Here is a 21,521-nt window from a genome sequence, read left to right on the forward strand (position 1 = left end):
CTACTATCTTTTTTAGAACTGTATTAGTGGAAAACTATTGTTTAAATTTGTTTTTTCATGATTTATCTTGATCTCTCCATCTTTATTGATTGAAACTGTATTTGTTTTTGTTTTTTGTTTTTTCAAGACAGGGTTTCTCTGTGTAGTCCTGGCTATCCTGGAACTCACTCTATAGACCAGGCTGGCCTCGAACTCGGAAATCCGCCTGCCTCTGCCTCCCAAATGCTGGGATTAAAGGTGTGCGCCACCACCACCTGGCTTGATTGAAACTTTAATTTTCTAGGCTGGCATCTGTGATCTCTTAGAGAAAGTAAAGAATCTGTGCTTGATGGGCAGTGGTGGTGCACACCTTTAATCCCAGCACTTGGAAGGAGAGGCAGGTGAATTTCTGAGTTTGAGGTTAGCCTGGTCCTCAGAGTGAGTTCCAGGACACCTAGGGCTACACAGAGAAACCCTGTCTTGAAAAAAAAAAAAAAAACCAAAAAGAGAAAGAAAGAAAGAAAGAAAAAAGAAAGAAAAAAAGAAGAATCTGTACAGTTTTCTCTGGCTTTTAAAGAGAAATAAGGTGTAATTCTTATAGGTCTACTTTTATATGGTATTTGGCCTTCATCCCTTGCAGCTTTTAATATTCTTTCTTTGTTTGGTTTATTTATATGTTTTGATTATTATGTGGCAGTAGGATTTTCCTTCTTGGTTTACTTTACTTGGTACTGTGTAAGCTTCTTTAATGATTATAGGCATTATAGGCCAGGAACATTTTTTTTTTGTTTTTCAAGACAGGGTTTCTCTGTGTAGCTCTGGCTGTCCTGGAACTCACTCTGCAGACCAGGCTGGCCTCGAACTCAGAAATCCACCTGCCTCTGCCTCCCAAGTGCTGGGATTAAAGGCGTGCGCCACCACTGCCTGGCCATTTTTTTTTCTATAATATTGTTGAAGATATTTTCTTGGCCTTTGAGTTAGGGGTATTCTTCTTCTTCTATTCCTATTATTCTTAGGTTTGCGCTTTCACAGTGTCCCAAATTTTCTGACTGTTTAGTACTAGAAACTATTTAGCTTTAGCACTACTTTGTCTGATGTATCAATTTCTTTTATTGAATCTTCTACACCTTAGATTTTTTTCCATCACTTGTATTCTTTTGGTGTTGCTGTGTCTGTAGTTCCTGAAGTCATATGTCATTACTACAGCAGTGAAATGATTGTACTCAGAACAGCTAGAAAAGATCACAGAGACATCTGAACCCCAAGGAGATCAGACACAAGCAAGATAACTGGAAAGGCAGGCTTCAGTCAGAGACAGCAAGTACAGGTAGCACTAGAGTTAACCAGATGGTGAAAGGCAAGCGCAAGAATGTAAGCAACAGGATCCAAAGTTACATGGCATCATCACCACCCAGTTATCTCATCATAGCAAGCCCTGAACACCCCATCACACCAGAAAAGCAGGATTCAGAATTAAAATCACTTATTATGATGATGATAGAGTACTTTAAGAAGGACATAAATAACACTCTTAAAGAATTTATGAGAGCACAGGTAAACAGATAGAAGCCCTTGAAGAGGAATCACAAAAAATCCTTTAATGAATTGCAAGAAAACACAACCAAACAGGTGAAAGAATTAAACAAAACCATCCAAGATCTAAAAATGGAAGTAGAAGCAATAAAGAAATCACAAAAGGAGACTACCCTGGAGATAGAAAACCTAGGTAAAAGATCAGGAGTCATAGACACAAGTATCACCAACAGAATACAAGAGATAGAAGAGAGAATCTCATGTGCAGAAGATACCATGGAAAACATTGACACAACTGTCAAAGAAAATGCAAAATACAAAAAGCTACTAACTCAAAACATACAGGAAATCCAAGACACTACAAGAAGACCAAACCTAAGGATAATAGGTATAGATGAGGGGGAAGACTCCCAACTTAAAGGACCAGTAAATATCTTCAACAAAATTATAGAGGAAAACTTCCCTAACCTAAAGAAAGAGATGTTCATAAATATACAAGAAGCCTACAGAACTCCAAATAGTTTAGACCAGAAAAGAAATACCTACCGCCACATAATAATCAAAACATCAAATGTACAAAACAAAGAAAAAATATTAAAAGCAGTAAGGGAAAATTGCAAAGTATCATATAAAGGCAGACCTATAAGAATCACACCAGATTTCTCACCAGAGATCATAAAAGCCAGAAGATCCTGGACTGATATCATACAGACCCTAAGAGAACACAAATGCCAGCCCTGACTACTATACCCAGCAAAACTCTCAATCAATATTGATGGAGAAACCAAAATGTTCCATGACAAAACCAAACTTACACAATATCTTACCACAAATCCAGCACTTCAAAGGATAATTGGTGGAAAACTCCAGCACAAGGAGGGAAACTACAACCTAGAAAAAGCAAGAAAGTAATCTTCCAACAACCCTAAAAGAAGATAGCTACACAAACATAACTGCACCACCAATAACAAAAATAACAGGAAACAACATTCATTTCTCCTTAATATCTCTTAATATCAATGGACTCAATTCGCCAATAAAAAGACATAGACTACCAGACTGGATACATAAACAGGACCCAACATTTTGCTGCATACAGGAAACACACCTTTGTGAAAAAGACAGACACTACCTCAGAGGTTGGAAAACAATCTTCCAAGCAAATGGTCTCAAGAAACAAGCTGGAGATTCTAATATCAAATAAAATCGATTTTCAACCAAAAGTAATAAAAAGATAAAGAAAAACACTTCATATTCATCAAAGGAAACATGTACCAAAAGGAACTTGCAATTCTGAACATCTATGCTCCAAATGCAAGGGCACCCACATACATAAAAGAAACTTTACTAAAGCTTAAAGCATACATTGCACCTCTCACAATAATAGTGGGAGATTTCAACACCCCAGTCTCAGCTATGGACAGATCATGGAAACAGAAACTAAACCGAGACACAACGAAACTAACAGAAGTTATGAACCAATTGGACTTAATTGACATCTATAGAACATTCCATCCTAAAACAAAAGAATATACCTTTTTTCTCAGAGCCTCATGGTACCTCCTCCAAAATATACCATATAATTGGTCACAAAACAGGCTTCAACAGATACAAAAAAACTGAAACATTCCCTTGTACCCTATCAGATCATCATGGACTAAGACTTGTCTTTAATATGGACAAAAACAACGGAAAGCCCACATACACATGGAAATTGAAAAATGCTCTACTCAATGATGACTTGGTCAAGGAAGAAGTAAAGAAAGAAATTAAAAACTTTTTAGAATTTAATGAAAATGAGGACACATCATACCAAAACTTGTGTGACTCCATGAAAGCAGTACTAAGAGGAAAACTCATAGCTCTAAGTGTCCACAAAAGGAAACTGGAAAGAGCATACACTAACAACTTGACAGAACACTTGAAAGATATAGAACAAAAAGAAGCTAATATACCCAAGAGGAGTAGATGGCAGGAAATAATCAAACTCGAGGCTGAAATCAACCAAGTAGAAACAGAAAGAACTATACAAAATATCAACAAAATCAAGAGCTGGCTCTTTGAGAAAATCACCAAGATAGATAAACCCTTAGCCAGACTAACCAAAGGGCACAGAGACAGTATCCAAATTAATAAAATCAGAACTGAAAAGGGAGACATAAGAACAGAAATTGAGGAAATTAAAAAAAAACCATCAGATCCTACTACAAAGGCTTATACTCAACAAAATTGGAAAATCTGGATGAAATGGACAATTTTCTAGACAGGTACCAGATACCAAAATTAAATCAGGAGCAGATAAACCATCTAAATAGTCCTATAACCTCTAAAGAAATAGAAGCAGTCATTAAAAGTCTCCCCACCAAAAAAAGTCTGGGATCAGATGGTTTTAGTGCAGAATTCTATCAGACCTTCCAGGAAGACCTAATAGCAACTCTCTTCAAGCTATTCCATCGAATAGAAACAGAAGGAACACTACCCAATTTGCTCTATGAAGCTACAATTACGCTGATCCCTAAACCTCACAAAGACCCAACAAAGAAAGAGAACTTGAGACCAATCACTTTTTATGAATATTGATGCAAAAATACTCAATAAAACTCTCGCAAACCGAATCCAAGAACACATCAAAATAATCATCCATCATGATCAAGCAGGCTTTATCCAAGGAATGCAGGGATGGTTCAATATTCAGAAATCCATCAATGTAATCCACTATATAAACAAACTCAAAGAAAAAAAACAGATGATAATCTCACTAGATGCTGAGAAAACATATGACAAAATTCAACATTCCTTCATGTTAAAAGTCTTGGAAAGATCAGGAATTCAAGGCCCATACCTAAACATAGTAAAAGCAATATACAGCAAGCCAGTAGCCAACATCAAACTAAATGGAGAGAAAGTTGAAGCAATCCCGCTAAGATCAGGGACTAGACAAGGCTGCTCACTCCCACCCTACCTATTCAATATAGTACCGGAATTCCTAGCCAGAGCAATTAGACAACAAAAGGAAGTCAAATGGATACAAATAGTAAAAGAAGAAGTCAAAATTTCAGTATTTGCAGATGATATGATAGTATACTTAAGTGGCCCTAAACTTCCATCTGAGAACTCTCAAACCTGATTAACAACTTCAGCAAAGTGGCTGGATATAAAATCAACTCAAACAAATCAGTAGCCTACCTCTACTCAAGGGATAAACAGGCTGAGAAAGAAATTAGGGAGATGACACCCTTCACAATAGTCACAAATAATATAAAATACCTTGGTGTGAATCTAACCAAGCAAGTGAAAGATCTGTATGACAAGAACTTCAAGTCTCTGAAGAAAGAAATTGAAGAAGATCTCAGAAGTTGGAAAGATCTCCCATGCTCCTGGATTGGCAGGGTTAACTTAGTAAAAAATGGCCATCTTGCCAAAAGCAATCTACAGATTCAATACAATCCCCATCAAAATTCGAAAGCAATTCTTCATAGAGATAGAAAGAGCAATTTGCAAATTTATTTGGAATAACAACAACAACAACAAAAAAACCCAGGATAGCGAGAACCATTCTCAACAATAAAAAAACCTTCGGGGGAATAACCATCACTGATCTCAAACTGTACTACAGAGCAGTAGTGATAAAAACTACATGGTATTGATACAGAGACAGGCAGGAAGATCAATGGAATAGAATTGAAGATCTGAAAATGAAGGTATCTCTAGGATGCCTCAGGATATGGTGCCTCCAAGGTTAGGATAGATGACAGAGGTGCTGGTTAGTCAACAAAAGATGGACTGGGTATTAGGACTATCTTGTACGTCACTGGTATGTCCCACACACAGGATCCTTCTGCAGTAAAGCGTTTATGCATCTTGAGAGGGAGAGCATAAGCTTACAGATGAAGAGGACCCCGAGGGGGCAAAATCCCAGCCCTTATATATGAAACTGCTCCCCGCCTAGGACGTGGCACCCAACGGTTGGCTGTAGCCTGTCGACCGGTATTGTGTCACAGGTGAGGCAGTTCACAAGGAATGAAAAAAACGTTCTAGCACACACGCAAACCACCTGTTTGTCAGTTAGTCGAGCGGATGTCAGTGCCATCTTGCAATGGCGAATGAGAGGGCGGCTCCTCACATCTCCCCCTTTCTTTTAATCATCAAGCAATAGACCACCCAATGCTGAGAGCAGAGATAGAGGTCAAATCCCCAGTAAGCAAATTAGAGTAAGGCAAGATCACCCTATCGCGTGCAATGGGCAACGCCCCAGCGATGTGCAAGGGATGATATAGCCTACAACTCTCTCTGTGCCATTTTTCCTGGTGGAAGGTTATTTTAGGCACTCAACCTTCATGCAAGATGACATATCTCCCCAGAATAGGCCCATTTAACACTGCAGGGCCATTCTGCTGCAGTGCTTAGCCATGCAACTCTCCTGGGCTGCTGAAGCACGCTCACTCTACCCAGTGCAGTGAGGGCAGCCTCTTGGGGTGCAAGAGCTGAGTGGCCAGTGATCTATTGCCTAAGCATAGAAAGCCAAATATCGGGGGAGGCACCCTGTTCTAGTGCCGTGAGTGCCTGGGTGATAACCACCTTGTCTCTTTTCGTTTGTGCCTTAAACTTACAAACCAACCAGAGGAGTAACACACCCCCACAGCAGAGTGCAGTTCCGAACAGGCCAACCCCCACCCACTCTTTGAAGAAGGAGACGGCTGAATGGATCCATGACGACAATCCTTTGGTCAAGAATAAATCAAGGCAGGTCAAATTCACCTCAATTATGGCAAAGCGCAATTGACGAAGCATTTCTTCTAATTCTAGGGTCCAATTCTGCAATAAAAACTGAGAAAAAACTTTTGACAAATTAGCGGTGCGGGTATAATTATCATAAGGTATGGATGTTATACATAACCCAGGCATCTTCTGTTCGCATCCCAATTGAGCCAACTGCCATAAAATATCAATTTGCTCTTGAACCAGGTCAATCCTCTGATTCACTAGCATCAATCCCCCCATGATTTGTGAATTGGCGGAGGCTTGTACATCCAATGCTGGAGTGACTGATGCAGACAGTTGGTTTATAGAATCTGCCGCCTGCACTGAGGAGGATAATGCAAGGGCAGAGGCCGTAACCGATCCTATTACAGCGGCCCCTGCAATAATGCCCACAATAATGGCAGAAATTCCAAAATCTCTCCTAATTCTAAAATGGGCTAAAGTGTTGGGTGCCTCTACTGGCACAGGAACAAATCTCAGCAAGCGGGTAACCATGGCAAAAGGGAACATTGTAGCATTTCAGCAGAGAACAAAAAAGCAGGTATTATGTGTGCATGTCAAGGTCTCATTCCAGATAGAACTATCATTGCTCACTATCCAAACAAAAGGTGGCCATACACAGACCGGAGTAGATCCAAATGTGATGCTCTTAAACTCAGTATACTTGGTGTTAGCAGATTGCCAACTAAAGCTACCCCCCGATTTTCTTTTACCAAGGGAGCCACCAAGGTTACCCCTCCAGTCAAATGACAATTGTCCCTTAGCGGTGGCCCCCTTCCCTAGCATAACAAGGGGTGACAGATCGGTGCAACTTCCGTTGACCTCACAAAGGAGCCATTGGTCAAACGGATTCGCATCTGCCTTTCTCAGATTCATGTATGTGAAATTAAATCCCATAAAGGTATCATTATAATATGTGCTAATATCTGGGGAGAAAGTAAAATATAAAACATAAACTTCCTAACAGGCAGTAGCTGTTATTGGTGGGCACGCTCTGAATCTGATCATCATAAGGGATATAGGCCAAGCCCAAAGACTTATTGGTCACCGGCATGGGAATTGGGAAGGTTGTCATAATCCCCCACCATGGTGTCCCTGTTACCATCCTCAGGCTTATCAACATCTTCATCATGATGATCAACTGTAGACTTTGGCAGCATCGGTTTTTCATGTTCAAAGATCTTGCGGGTCAGTCTCTCTGGTACCCAGAAGGGATTCTCGTCCTCCTGTGGGAAGACACAAACAGCTCCCCTGGATCTTATCAAAATAGGATCCGGGCCTTTCCATTTTCCTGTTAGCACATCTTTCCATTTTACCATTTCTTTTGGCCTGCCAGGCTCTATATAATGACGCTCAGCCGCAGTGTGGCCTTGAGCATCAAGATTCAAAAAATTAAGGGTAAAGAGTGCCATGGAAACAGCTACTCTTGGTACTGGGGGGAGAGCCTCCTCAACTCCCCCTTTCTGTTTTATTAAATATGATTTAAGCGTGCAATGGGCATGTTCTACAATGCCTTGTCCTTGAGGGTTGTATGGAAGTCCAGTCAAGTGAGTTACTGCCATTTGGTGACAGAACTGTTGAAATTTTTGAGAGGTATAAGCTGGTCCATTGTCTGTTTTGAGGAGTTTGGGTTTCCCCCAGGCACTCCATGCTTCCAGACAATGTTGGATCACATGTGAGGCCTTTTCACCTGTTAGAGGTGTGGCAACAATGATACCAGAACATGTATCAATAGAGACATGTAAGTATTGAAGCCTTCCAAAGGAAGGGACATTGTGGGGCAGAAATCTCGCGGGCGGGGGGAAGGGAGGGAGTCCGGCGACAGAGTCTCAGGGCGGTCTGGCACCAGAGCTTCCCGCACCGCCAGCGGAGGATCCCACATTCACGCAGCTGTCGGTGGGCTGGCCGGCGGCTGCATCGGCAAGGTTCCAGGGTTCCAAAAGCTGGGAATCAGGTGGAGAGACCATGGACACGTGGAGTCCGGTTTTCCAAAGCTTTTATTGTTCATGACATGGTGAATGGATGCAGGTGTTGTGCGCTTCCCCCGCCAAAGGCCAGGGGAGACCAGTCTTATAGGGAAGGGAGAAAGGGGAGGGAATAACTTAATTAGCTACGCCCCTGGCCTTTTGATAATTCATTAATATTTAAATCTCTGGAGGTAGAGACTGGTTAATCACGCCCTCTACCTGTCCTACGTGACTGAAATTAACAGGTTAAATGGAGTTACCTCGTCCAAGGCCCAACAGGACATGAGTAACATCCATCTGCCAGACCTGTAAAGGCCTTATGCCACGTGGGTTTATTCCCACATGAGGAGCAGGCAAGAATTCACAGCAATTTTGGCATTGAATAACAATCTCCCTGGCTTCTTTTCTGGTAAGGGAGAAATGGTGACGCAAGATCTCCGCCGTCACATGAAAATGTTTGTGGAACTCCCTTGCTGCTTCTGTTTGAGATGATAACGCAATGGCCATGAGCTTGGTAGCTTTATCTGCTAGCTCATTTCCCAAAGTCATAGGGCCAGGGAGTCCTGAATGGGCTCTGATATGAGTAATATACATAGGAGATTTTCTATTCAACAAAACAAGCTGTATTTGTTGAAAGGTGCCATGAACCCTGCTAGAGGGCTTTATGATTCCATCCACTTCAAGAAGATTAACTGCGTTAACCACGTAAAAGGAATCTGACACAATGTTAAGAGGCTCTGGAAAGATTTTAAGGACCTCCAGTACCACCAAACATTCTACAAGTTGAGGTGATGTTTCACTGAACTGTTTTGACACCACTTTATTATTTACTACATAAGCACTCAGACCAGTCTTTGACCCATCTGTATATACAACAATCCCATCCTTAAGAGGTTGCCTAGCTGTAATTTGTGGAAATACTATAGCCTGATTCAAGGCAAATTGTAAAACAGGATGTTTCGGATAATGATTATCAATCTGTCCTGAAAAGGAGGTAACCAAGATTGCCCAATCATTAGAGGTGGCCGCCAGAACTTGTACTTGCGCAGCAGTATAAGGTGTAATGAGAGAGTTAGGCTCTCGTCCAAAATGAGTAATGGCTGCCTTTATTCCGCGAAGCGCAAGCTGGGCAATTGCATTGGGATACCAGTCTATAATTTTGGCAGGAGAGGCATTTGGATGAACCCATAATAAGGGCCCTTTCTGCCACAACACGGCAGTTGGCAGCCAAATGGTTTTCATAACACACAGGATAAAAGGTTGTGATTCATCAACGCGCTGCAGCTGAGCTCTTTGCAAGGCATCCTCTACCTTCTTTAAGGCCTGACTTGCGGCAGGAGTAAGGGCCCTAGGAGAGGAGATATGGCGGTCTCCTTCTAAAACATTAAATAAAGGTTTCAACTCAGCTGAAGAAATTTTTAAAAAGGGTCTGAGCCAATTTATATCTCCCAATAATTTCTGAAAATCATTGAGGGTGTGCAGATGGTCTCTACAGATTTCCAATTTTTGGGGAATTATATTGGTAGGAGAAATAACAGTCCCCAAGAAGGTGCCCACTTCAGAGATCTGAACCTTCTCCACTGCTATTTGTAACCCCCATTGTGCCAAAGTTTGTATCAAACAGGGGTAGGCTTCTTGTAATATTTTTAACTCTTTATGTGACAAAAGTATGTCATCCATATAATGGATGACAAGTAAGGTGGGAAACCGTTGTCTTAGTGGTCCCAAGGCTGTTTGAACAAAAATTTGACACATGGTGGGGCTATTGGCCATGCCCTGGGGTAAGACTTTCCATTGATACCTCTTGTCTGGTTCCATATGATTAATGGAAGGAACAGTAAAAGCAAATCTAGGCCTATCTTTAAGGCATAAGGGTATGGAGAAAAAGCAATGTTTAATATCTATAATGAGGAGCTTCCAGCCACAAGGGAGAGCAGAGAGCACAGGAAGGCCCCTCTGGACTGGGCCCAACAATTTCATCTGTTCATTAATAGCTCTGAGGTCATGGAGTAATCTCCATTTTCCCGACTTCTTTTTGATCACAAAGATGGGAGTATTCCAAGGTGAGGTAGAAGACTCAATATGATCGAGCTCTAATTGTTCCTTTACCAATTTTGTTACAGCTTCTAGTTTTTCAGAGGATAAAGGCCATTGGGGAACCCACACCGGGTCTTCTGTTTTCCACGGTATAGGCTGTACTACCCCAACGGCCCCTAGGAAAAACCCAACCCTTTTTTATCTTGTTTTCTACTAGGGGATATAGGCTCCACCCTGCCCTGTTCCAACTTTCCCAGTCCTTTTCCTTCCCTGTAGCCCATCTTAATCATCATATCTCTTGTCTGGGCCGAATATGGTTTTGTAAGAATAGGTTCATTTGACAGGGTGAGACCCATACCCTGTAAGACATCTCTTCCCCAGAGGTTAACGGGGAGAGGAAGAACATAAGGTATAAATTTTCCCTGCTGTCCTTCGGGGGATTCCCAGGTCAAGGTTGTGGAGCTGATGGTGGGGCAAGACTGATATTCTAGGCCTTGTAATGAATGTGATGACTCAATGGTGGGCCATGCTTTGGGCCAACAGTGTGAGGAGATGATACTCTTATCAGCCCGGTATCTAGAATACCCTCAAAATCTTTTCCTTTTACTTTTAAACGCAGTTTAGGCCTTTCATTCAAGGGAATCATTAAGTAAGCTAGATCACTACCTGAGGAGCCCATCTGTTCTGTTCCCATTCTGTTGACCCTTCCCACCTCAGGGAGAAATAGCAATTGGGCTATTCGATCTCCCTTTGTAATAGAAAAAACTCCTCTAGGGCTAGAACATAAGACTTGTATTTCAGGAGAATGCTGGCCATCCACTACCCCGGGGTACACTATTAAACCTTGCAGGGTGAGTGATCCTTGGCCGAGGATAAGGCCCATGATTCCGGGAAGCAAGGGTGTTATAGGCTCCACCGGAATTGGCTGAATATTCATTTGTGGCATTAGTAAGAAGTTGGAGGCAGCACGTAAATCCACCCTTGTGGGTCTTCCTGGGTTATTTCCTGATTTCTCTTTCTGTTGGCTTCCTGGGTTCTGACTAGTCGGTTCCCATATCTTTGAGGGCCCTGGGACCGGGGGCCCAATGTCCCGTTTTTTGGCATCTCGTCTGACTCATTATCCAGTGGGGGGAGGAGTCTGCCCCTAATATCTCTTACTGAACGACATGCACTAGCTTTATGATATCCCTTGCCGCATCTGTCATAAAGAGTGGGAGTCTCTACCTTTCTATTCAAATTTGTACAATCCTTTTAAAAATGACCGGGCTTCCCACAATTATAGCAGACCTTTGGACCGGGTCTCATCGGGGGGCGCCTCTGTGATTGAAGAATAGCAGCCGCCAGCCCGGCATTAGTAAGGGGCCCTCCGAGCTCTCAGCAGACCCTAAGCCGATCTTGTAAGCCCTTGTTTTTATGTGGAGCAATGGCTGCTTGGCACTCCTGAGTGGCTTGTTCAAAAATTATCTGTTGGATTAGGGGCTCGACTGGACCTACGTCTCCGAAAATACGCCCAGCTGCCTCTGTCATTCTGGCCACAAAATCTGAAAAGGACTGTTGGGGTCCTTGAATTATCTTTGTGAGTTGTCCACTTGCTTCCCCTTTTCGGGAAAGTGCCTTCCATGCCCTAATGGCCGTGGCAGAGACCTGGGTATAGGCTCCCCAGTGATAGTTAGCTTGATCAGCAGTACAAACCCCTTGACCTGTTAACAGGTCTAAGGTCCAATCTCTCTGTTCCCGGGTCAAGGCAGTAGCGTTGACCCAGGCTTGCGCTTGTGCGGCCTCATACCACAGTGCTTTCCATTCCATATATTGGCCCATATTAGGGAGGGTGGCTTTTGCAATCATTTGCCAATCGGCTGGTGTTAATGCTGAATTGGCTAGTCTATCAAGCTGTACCAGGGTAAAATTAGCATTGGTCCCATACTTGCAAACAGATTCGGCCAGTTCCTTAAGCTGGTTGAAATCTACTGGCGCATGAATTCGCCCTCTATTTTCTGTTTCAAAAACAGGGAATACAGTCCTGATCTTTCTCCTCACCTTTTCTGGTACAAGTGAGTAACCTGATGGAGGATGCACCTCATAAGGCGGAGGTGCAGAGGGCACCGTCTTTTGAGGAAGAATTCTAGGTAATTTTTTATATTTTTTGTTATCATCTGGGTGATATCTCTCTGCCTCATATCTAGCTGCTTCTTCATCTAACTCAGCCTCCTCCTCCAAGTTAAAAGTATCCTTACCAGAGGGGTCATCATCACTGGAGCTTTCCGAACTGTCAAGGGTCAGTGCCTCCAGCTCCAAAGAGGGGTAGAGCCCACCCTTTCTCTCCTTACGAGGGATACTGGACTCCATCGGAGGTATCTCTCCTGTCTTAGGAGGGTGCCTATACTTCTTTTTTGGGACGTCCTTTTTCTTGTGCGCGCCCAACCTCTCACTCCGTTCGGTTTCTGACATGCTGTCCTGAACTCCCTCGAGAGTAACCTGCCCTTCACTTACTGCTTCCTTACAGTTTTCATCTTCTAAAGAGTTTTTAACAACTAGAACAAGGACCATGAAAATCACAGTGAAGATCAGGCCACAAATTTCATGGGCAGACATACCTCTCCGAACGTACCTCCCTGCAGTTCTGAATCCTCCTCTGAATCGAGGGGTCCTCTTAGGTGCTGATGATGACAAGGTTGAGATATCCCGGGTTTCGGCACCAGATGTCCCACACAACCTCCCGCCAGCAGGAACGACACGGCACACACAGGATCCTTCTGCAGTAAAGCTTTTATGTGTCTTGAGAGGGAGAGCATAAGCTTACAGATGAAGAGGACCCCGAGGGGGCAAAATCCCAGCCCTTATATATGAAACTGCTCCCCACCTAGGACGTGGCACCCAACGATTGGCTGTAGCCTGTCGACCGGTATTGTGTCACAGGTGAGGCAGTGCACAAGGAATGAAAAAAACGTTCTAGCACACACGCAAACCACCTGTTTGTCAGTTAGTCGAGCGGATGTCAGTGCCATCTTGCAATGGCGAATGTGAAGGCGGCTCCTCACACTGGTACAAATTGGCATAATTATGCTCTAATTGTATTTTGAGAGAAAAATTTCATTTTAACAGGAAGGGTGACTTGTAGAAGGAGCTAAGGTGGGAGGAGTACTGAGAGGAAGAAAAGGAGTAAGAAGAGGAGAAGAAGAAGGAGAGGAGAAGCTAGATGATGAAAGAGAGAAAGAGGGAGGAGACAGGGAGGCAGATGTTCATGTATCTCCACCAGTCAAAGATAGTTGTTATATCTAGGTTGGGTAGTGGGTTACACCTCTGATTGGATTGAACAATACCAAACTTATAAAGCCTATGATTAACATTTTTTAAAAAAAATGTATAAATGCAAAAAGGAAAAGAGGGCATGGGATAGGGGTTTTCTAAGGGGGAGGGGAATGGGGAAAGGGGATGGCATCTGAAGTGTAAATAAAAGATCTAATAAAAAAAAGAAGATCCAATAATGAACATACACACCTATGATCACTTGATCTTTGAAAAAGGAGCTAAAACCATCCAGTGGAAAAAGGTTACCATTTTCAACAAGTGGTTCTGATTCAACTGGAGGTCAGCATATAGAAGAATGCAAGTCAATCCATTCTTATCTCCTTGTACAAAGCTCAAGTCCAAGTGGATAAATGACCTTCACATAAAACCAGATACACTGAAACTAATAGAAGAGAAGTTGGGGAAGACCCTCTTATACCTAGGCACAGGGGAAAAGTTCCTGAACAGAACACCAATGGCTTATGCTCTAAGATCAAGAATCGACAAATGGGACCTCATCAAACTACAAAGCTTCTGTAAGGCAAAGGACACTGTCAATAGGACAAAGGGGCAACCAACAGATTTGGAAAAGATCTTTACCAATCCTACATCTGATAGACGGCTAATATTTAATATATACAAAGAACTCAAGAAATTAGACTCCAGACAACCAAGTAACCCTATTATAAATGGGGTACAGAGCTAAACAAAGAATTCTCAACTGAGGAAACTTGAATGGCTGAGAAGCACCTTAAGAAATGCTCAACATCCTAGTCATCAGGGAAATGCAAATCAAAACAACTGTGAGATTCCACTACACACCAGTCAGAATAGCTAAGATCAAAAACTCAGGTGATAGTAGATGCTGGTGAGGATATGGAGAAAGAGGAACACTCCTCCATTGTTGTTGGGATTGCAAGCTGGTACAACCACTCTGGAAATCAGTCTGGTGGTTCCTCAGTAAATTGGACATAACACTACCTGAGGACCCAGCTATACCACTCCTTGGCATATACCCACAAGATGCTCCAACATATAACAAGGACATATGCTCCACTATGTTCATAGCAGCCTTATTTATAATAGCCAGAAGCTGGAAAGAAACCAGATGTCCTTCAACAGAGGAATGGATACAAAAAATGTGGTACATTTACACAATTGAGTATTACTCAGCTATTAAAAATAATGAATTTGAGAAATATTTAGGTAAATGGATGGAACCAGAACATATCATCCTGAGTGAGGTAACCGAATCACAAAAAACACATATGGTATTTATTCACTGATAAGTGGATATTATCCCAAAAGCTTGAAATAGCCAAGATTCAACTTGCAGACCTCATGAAGCTCATGAAGAAGGAACACCAAGTGTGGATGCCTTGATCCTACTTAGAAGGAGTAACAAAATTCTCAAGGGAGCAAATATGGAGACAAAGTGTGGGATAGAAACTGAAGGAGGGGCAGTCTGAAGACCATTCCACCTGGGTATTCATCCCATGTGCTGTCACCAAAGGTAGACACTGATGTGGATGTCAGGAAGTGCATGCTGACAAGAGCCTGATATAGCTGTCTCCTTAGAGGTCTGCAAGAGTCTGACATATTCAGAGGCATATTTTCACACCTACCCATTGATCTGATCAAGGGGTTTCCAATGCAGAAGTTAGAGAGAAGACTGAAGGAGCTGAAAGTGTTTGTGGCCCCATGAAGAGAGCAACAATACCAACCAATCAGAGCTCCCCAGGGTCTAAACCACCAGCCTAGGAGCACATAGGGAGGGACCCATGACTCCATGTGTAAACGAAGGGGAGGATGACCTTGTTGGGCATAGGTGGGAGAGGAGATCCTTGGTCCCATGAAGGCTGATAACCTAGTGGGGGGGAATTCGAGGGTGGGGAGGTAGGAGTGAGGCGGGGGTAGGTGGGGACACATCCTCATAGACACAGGAGAAGGGGGGATGTGTTAGGGGGCTCCTGTGTGATGGGGGGAATGGGGTAAGGTGATAAAATCTGAAATGTAAATATAATATTCAATAAAAATAAAATAACATACAATTACAAAGAAGAAAGAACAGCCAGTGCTCTTAACCCTTTGAGCCATCTCTCCAGCCCGTCCCAACAGAGCATCTTAAGACTGCCCTTTGATTATGATAAAAAAACTGATGATCTGCTTTTAGGTAGGTAGTTGTCCTGCCAAGCCTAAGTTTCTTTATATGAAAATGAGCATTTTGCAAGTAAAACAGCTAAAAGCGTAATGTAAATAAATCATGAATATACTCATTCAAAAAAAAAAAAAAAGAAAAAAGAAAAAGAAGAGGAAGAGGAAGAAGGAAGCCATTATATGTAGAGAACACCTCTGCTTTAAAGTCTGTATGTAGTTCATCTCACTTAAGGCTCAAATGCAGGTACTGGAGTAGAAATGATATCCATTTCTCAGATGAAGAAGGAGTTCAAAAGAGCAAGCAACATAGCTTTTCCAAATTGACAGAAGAACCCTTAGAGAAGAAACAGAGTTCATTCTCATATGTGAAATCACATTGTTTTCAACAAATTGCTCCAGGACTCAAATGAAAAAACTCACACCCAGAGAGACTGAGGGGTTAAAATTAAAGTAGAAAACATCTTGGTTGAGCAACAGGATTCGGAGGTTGGGGAATGAGGAAAGTTCCAAGAAAACCCAGAAGCAACACAAACAAACATACCCAAAATGGCTCAAGCCAATAGCCTCTTCAAAAAGACTACAGGCTCCTATTTGGAACATCATGACCAAGGACTGTGGAGAAAGTACCCAAGACTGGCTAAGAACAGAAGAGAGGGCGGAAGGAGAAATCTGTGAGAGATGGAGGCTACACAGGGTTGTGTATTGAAGGTCTGCAAGTCAAATTGTTGTGTCAAGCTGTACCTGTTGATGTTTGTTCTGATGTTTCTGTCATTTATAGTTCTTGTTCTCCTGTTGTATAGATGTGACAATTATGGGTAATAGGGCTTCCAAGATGAGCAAACACATAACTTGTTTTGAACACAGAACCACATCTTAAAGTCTACCTCTCTGGGCTATGGATCCATGGATTGTATTGGATAAAGTAAATAAAAGAAATGAGAGCAATAATAATAAAAAAAAGCCCAGGACCAGATGGTTTTAGTGCAGACTTCTATCAGACATTTCAAGAAGACCTAATTCCAATTGTCTATAAACTATAACACAAAATAGGAACAGAAGGAACACTACTCAATTCATTCCATGAAGCCACAATTATGCTCATACCTATACTACACAAAGACACAACAATGAACGAGAACTTCAGACCAATCACTTTTGTGAATATTGATGCAAAATACTCAATAAAATTCTCACAAACCGAATTCAAGAACACATCAAAACAATCATCCACCATGATCAAGTAGGCTTTATCCAAAAAATGCAGGGATGGTTCAATATTCAGAAATTCATCAACGCAATCCACTATATAAACAAACTCAAAGGAAAAAAAAAACCACATGGTCATCTCACTAGATGTTGAGAAAACATTTGACAAAATTCAACATCCCTTCATAGTAAAAGGCTTGGAAAGATCAGGAACTCAAGGCCCATACCTAAACATAGTAAAAGCAATATACAGCAAGCCAGTAGCCAACATCAAACTAAATGGAGAGAAATTTGAAGCAATCCCACTAAGATCAGGGACTAGACAAGGCTGCCCACTCCCACCCTACCTATTCAACATAGTACTGGAAGTCCTAGCAATTAGACAACAAAGGAAATCAAAGGGATACAAATAGGAAAGGAAGAAGCCAAAATATCATGATTTGTAGATGATATAATAGCATATGTAAGTGACCCCAAAACTTCTACCAGAGAACTCCTAAACCTGATAAACAACTTCAGCAAAGTGGCTAGATATAAAACCAACTCTAAGAAATCAGTAGCCTTCATATACTCAAAAGGTACACAGGCTGAGAAAGAAATTAGGGAAATGACACCCTTCACAATAGTCACAAATAATATAAAATATCTTGGAGTGAATCTAACCAAGCAAGTGAAAGATCTGTATGACAAGAACTTCAAGTCTCTGAAGAAAGAAATTGAAGAAGATCTCAGAAGTTGGAAAGATCGCCCATGCTCCTGGATTGGCAGGGTTAATTTAGTAAAAATGGCCATCTTGCCAAAAGCAATCTACAGATTTAATGCAATCCCCATCAAATTCCAACTCAATTTATATAGAGTTACAAATAGCAATTTGCAAATTCATTTGGAATAACAAAAAACCCAGGATAGCAAAAACTATTGTGAAAATAAAAGAACTTCTGGGTGAATCACCATCCCTGACATCAAGCTGTACTACAGATCAATAGTGGTAAAAATGCATGGTATTGGTACAGAGACAGGAAGGAAGATCAATAGAATAGAATTGAAGATCCAGAAATGAACCCACATACCTATGGTCACTTAATCTTTGACAAAAGAGGTAAAAGCATCCAGTGGAAAAAAGACAACATTTTTGACAAATGATGCTGGTTCAACTGGAGGTCAGCATATAGAAGAATGGAAATTGATCTATTCTTATCTTCTTGTACAAATCTCAAGGTCAAGTGGATCAAGGACCTCCACATAAAACCAGAGACAGTGAAACTAATAGAGGAGAAAGTAGGGAAGAGCCTTGAACACATAGGCACAGGGGAAAATTTTCTGAACAGAAAAGCAATGTCTTATGCTCTAAGATCAAGAATTAACAAATGGGATCTCATAAAATTGCAAAGCTTCTTTAAGGCAAAGGACACTGTCTTGTGGACTTGGTGTTTTGATTATTATGTGATGGGAGGCATTTGTTTTCTGGTCTCATCTATTAGGCATTCTATAGGCTTCTTGTATGTTTATGGGCATCTCGTTCTTTAGATTAGGGAAATTTTCTTCTATAATTTTGTTGAAGATATTCATTGGCCCTTTAAGTTGGGAATCTTCACTCTCTTCTATACCTATTATCCTTAGGTTTGGTCTTCTCATTGTGTCCTGGATTTCTTGGATATTTTGTGCTAAGAACTTTTTGCATTTTGCGTTTTCTTTGACAGTTGTATCAATATTTTTTATGGTATCTTCTGCACCTGAGATTCTCTCTTCTATCTCTTGTATTCTGTTGGTCACACTTGTGTCTATGACTTCTGATCTCTTTCCTAGATTTTCTACCTCCAGGGTAGTATCCCTTTGTGATTTATTTATTGTTTCTACTTCCATTTTTAGATCCTGGATGGTTTTGTTCAATTCCTTCACCTGTTTGGTTGTATTTTATTGTAATTCTTTAAGGGATTTTTGTGTTTCCTTTTTAAGGGCTTCTACCTGTTCACCCGTGTTCTCTATTTCTTTGAGGAAGTGATTTATGTCCTTCTTAAAGTCCTCTATCATCATCATGAGAAGTGGTTTTAAATCTGAATCTTCTTTTTCTGGTTTCACGGGGTATTCAGGATTTACTCTGATGGGAGAACTAGGTTCTGACAAAGCCAGGTAACCTTGGTTTCTGTTGCTTATGTTCTTATGCTTGCCCTTTGCTATCTAGTTATCTCTAATGCTACCTTCACTCACGGTCTCTGACTGGAGTCTGTTTGTCCTGTTATTTTGGTTGTGTCAGAACCTCTCAGAGTCCAGCTATCTCTGTGATCCTGATATCCTGGGTGTAAGGCTGCATCTGGGATCCTGAAATCCTGGTGTGACCAAGCTCCTGAGATCCTGTGGCCCTATTATCCTATGTTCCTGAATGTGTTAGAGCTCTTGGGAGTCCAGCCACTTCTGGGCGTTCTGGAATTGGGTGCAGAGCTGGCACCCTGGGATGGCTCATGGAACCAGTGCAGATGAGAAGGAGCCACTGGCTGTGAACTAGTTCCTGGGTCCCAGCAGATCCCAACCACTTTCTACTTGGGGGAGATATTGTGGCCTTTTTACCTATGATCCTGGGCATGGTAAAGCTCCTAGGAGCCCAGTTGCCTCTGGGTGTTCTAAAATTGGGTACAGAGCTGGCTCCCTGGAACTGTTCAGGGCACTGGCACAGATCAGAAGGAATAGGAACATATTCTATGCTCATTCTGAAGCTTAAGATACATGTAACTGAAGGTGTCTGATGATCCCCAATTTGAACAGCTCTGCTAATATTCTCTCAATAAGTGAACTAGTGAATCTTTACTTAAAAGAAGATGGTGACTTTTAAGATTTCTTAATGTTCAAAAATGAGATACATTAGAACCAAATGGAGAGCAACTTAAATAGAGGCTCTAATACTTGAAATACCTTATTCAGATAATGGATACAGTCTCTAGTATTCTTTTACGTACTGATAACTCGCCCCTAAGAAGCCAACAAGTAAAGTCAAACCTTACATAACCTTTGTTATGTAAGGCACCCCAGAAACAAAAAACTTTGTTCTGATGGGACACAGTGAACAGTTTCGTTTTTCTTTCTTCTAGCCTTGATATATCTCAGCACTATTTTTGAATCCTATGAAGTATTTAAGATATTTTATAAATATTGTATCCAGAAATTATTTATTGCCACCATTAACTCTGCTTCAAAAAGTATCATAAAACATAAACTCTTGAATTTGAACTAATGTTGTTTGGTCAACCAGTGGCAGCAGAAAGTGTCAGGAACTAGGTCCAATTGATCTAGCTTTACTTTAAACATAAGCCTAACCCTGGTTTTCCTACACATTAACTGAGAACTATATCTTCTTGCTATTTTGCACCAACTTCTCCATTAGGGAAGTAGAATACATAAATGATGCAAATTATACAAATCCTTTTAAGTGAGTGACAAGTTTGTACTGACCACATTCTCAGGGACAAAGCTTTACTTCTTTCATTACTTCAAGTGGGATTGGGGAAGGTGAGCTGTTCTCCCTACCAGCAGGACTAAGGAGTAAGTTGCTTAATGTGAAGATGTCAGAACAATCCTCCACAGATTTATTTTGTAGCTCACAAGCTGTTTACTCCTGGGTCACATGTTACAGTTTGAGAACTAACATCAAAATTTAAAGAGATTCATGAGTACAATTTTTTAAAAAAACCTATTTAGGTCTAGGTCATTCATATCTTTCCCATTTCCTGTAAAGCACCTCATATCCAAACCCAAGACCTGTCACAAATTTCAGCAGAGCTGCTCTTAAAGTAGACTCCCTGTACCATAATGACACATTGCACACAGCTCTAGTAATATTTTATCAGTCACTTTCTACCAGTGTTGAAATGTCTTAGTGCACAGGGACTAGTACTTCTTCCTGTAGGAGGCAGAAAAAAATGTGTGGTTCAAAGACAGTTTATTCTTCCACAAAACTCACCACTGGCATAGCAGCAAATGGGGATAGCAGCTAGCATGAAGACCACCACCAGCTTCATGTTTGGGTGGCTTTTGTGGGTTGGTCTTTGGTACAAGATGGAGATAAAGGGAATATTTTTGAGTTCAAATCTCAGTGCTCCTATTTTTTTCTTGACCAGCCACCTTACATGATTACATGATTGAATGCAAGTCATTCAAGCAGCAGGACATTTGACCAGACAATGTCAAAGAGCACAAAGCACAGCCAAGAAGGCAGTGGTTATATAAATCAAGGAAAAATTATTGAGAAGCAGACTATGAGAATTAAACTATGATGAATAAGCTTTGTACAAGTGTTTCCAAAAGAAGATTGTACCACTATAGTTTGATTTTTAAAAGTATACTCTTTTCCTCTTTCACAACCCTCCTCCTCTGTTCCCCCTCTTCATCTTTATCTTCTTTATTATCATCTCACCCTTTTCATTCTTTCTTTTTTCTCTTACTTCATCTTTCTTTACTCATGTCCTTTTCTTGTTCTTTAACTTTTATTTTCCTATTATAAGTAGCTTCATTTTGTTTTCTTCTGTTTCTGGTGGTTCCAGTGGTTAGGGTCAGTGCACTGCCACACATCTTTTTTTCAATCTGGTTTTCCTGTTGTCCCTA

General features: G+C 41.3%; 1 pseudogene; it reads right to left on the reverse strand.

Moving 5' to 3' along the window:
* Nucleotides 1-11,222: 11,222 nt before the first annotated feature.
* Nucleotides 11,223-20,938, reverse strand: LOC117722228 (igE-binding protein pseudogene; annotated as a pseudogene).
* Nucleotides 20,939-21,521: the final 583 nt, after the last annotated feature.

This window comes from Arvicanthis niloticus, chromosome 1, assembly GCF_011762505.2.
Source record: "Arvicanthis niloticus isolate mArvNil1 chromosome 1, mArvNil1.pat.X, whole genome shotgun sequence".
NCBI classification, from domain to species: Eukaryota; Metazoa; Chordata; class Mammalia; order Rodentia; family Muridae; genus Arvicanthis; species Arvicanthis niloticus.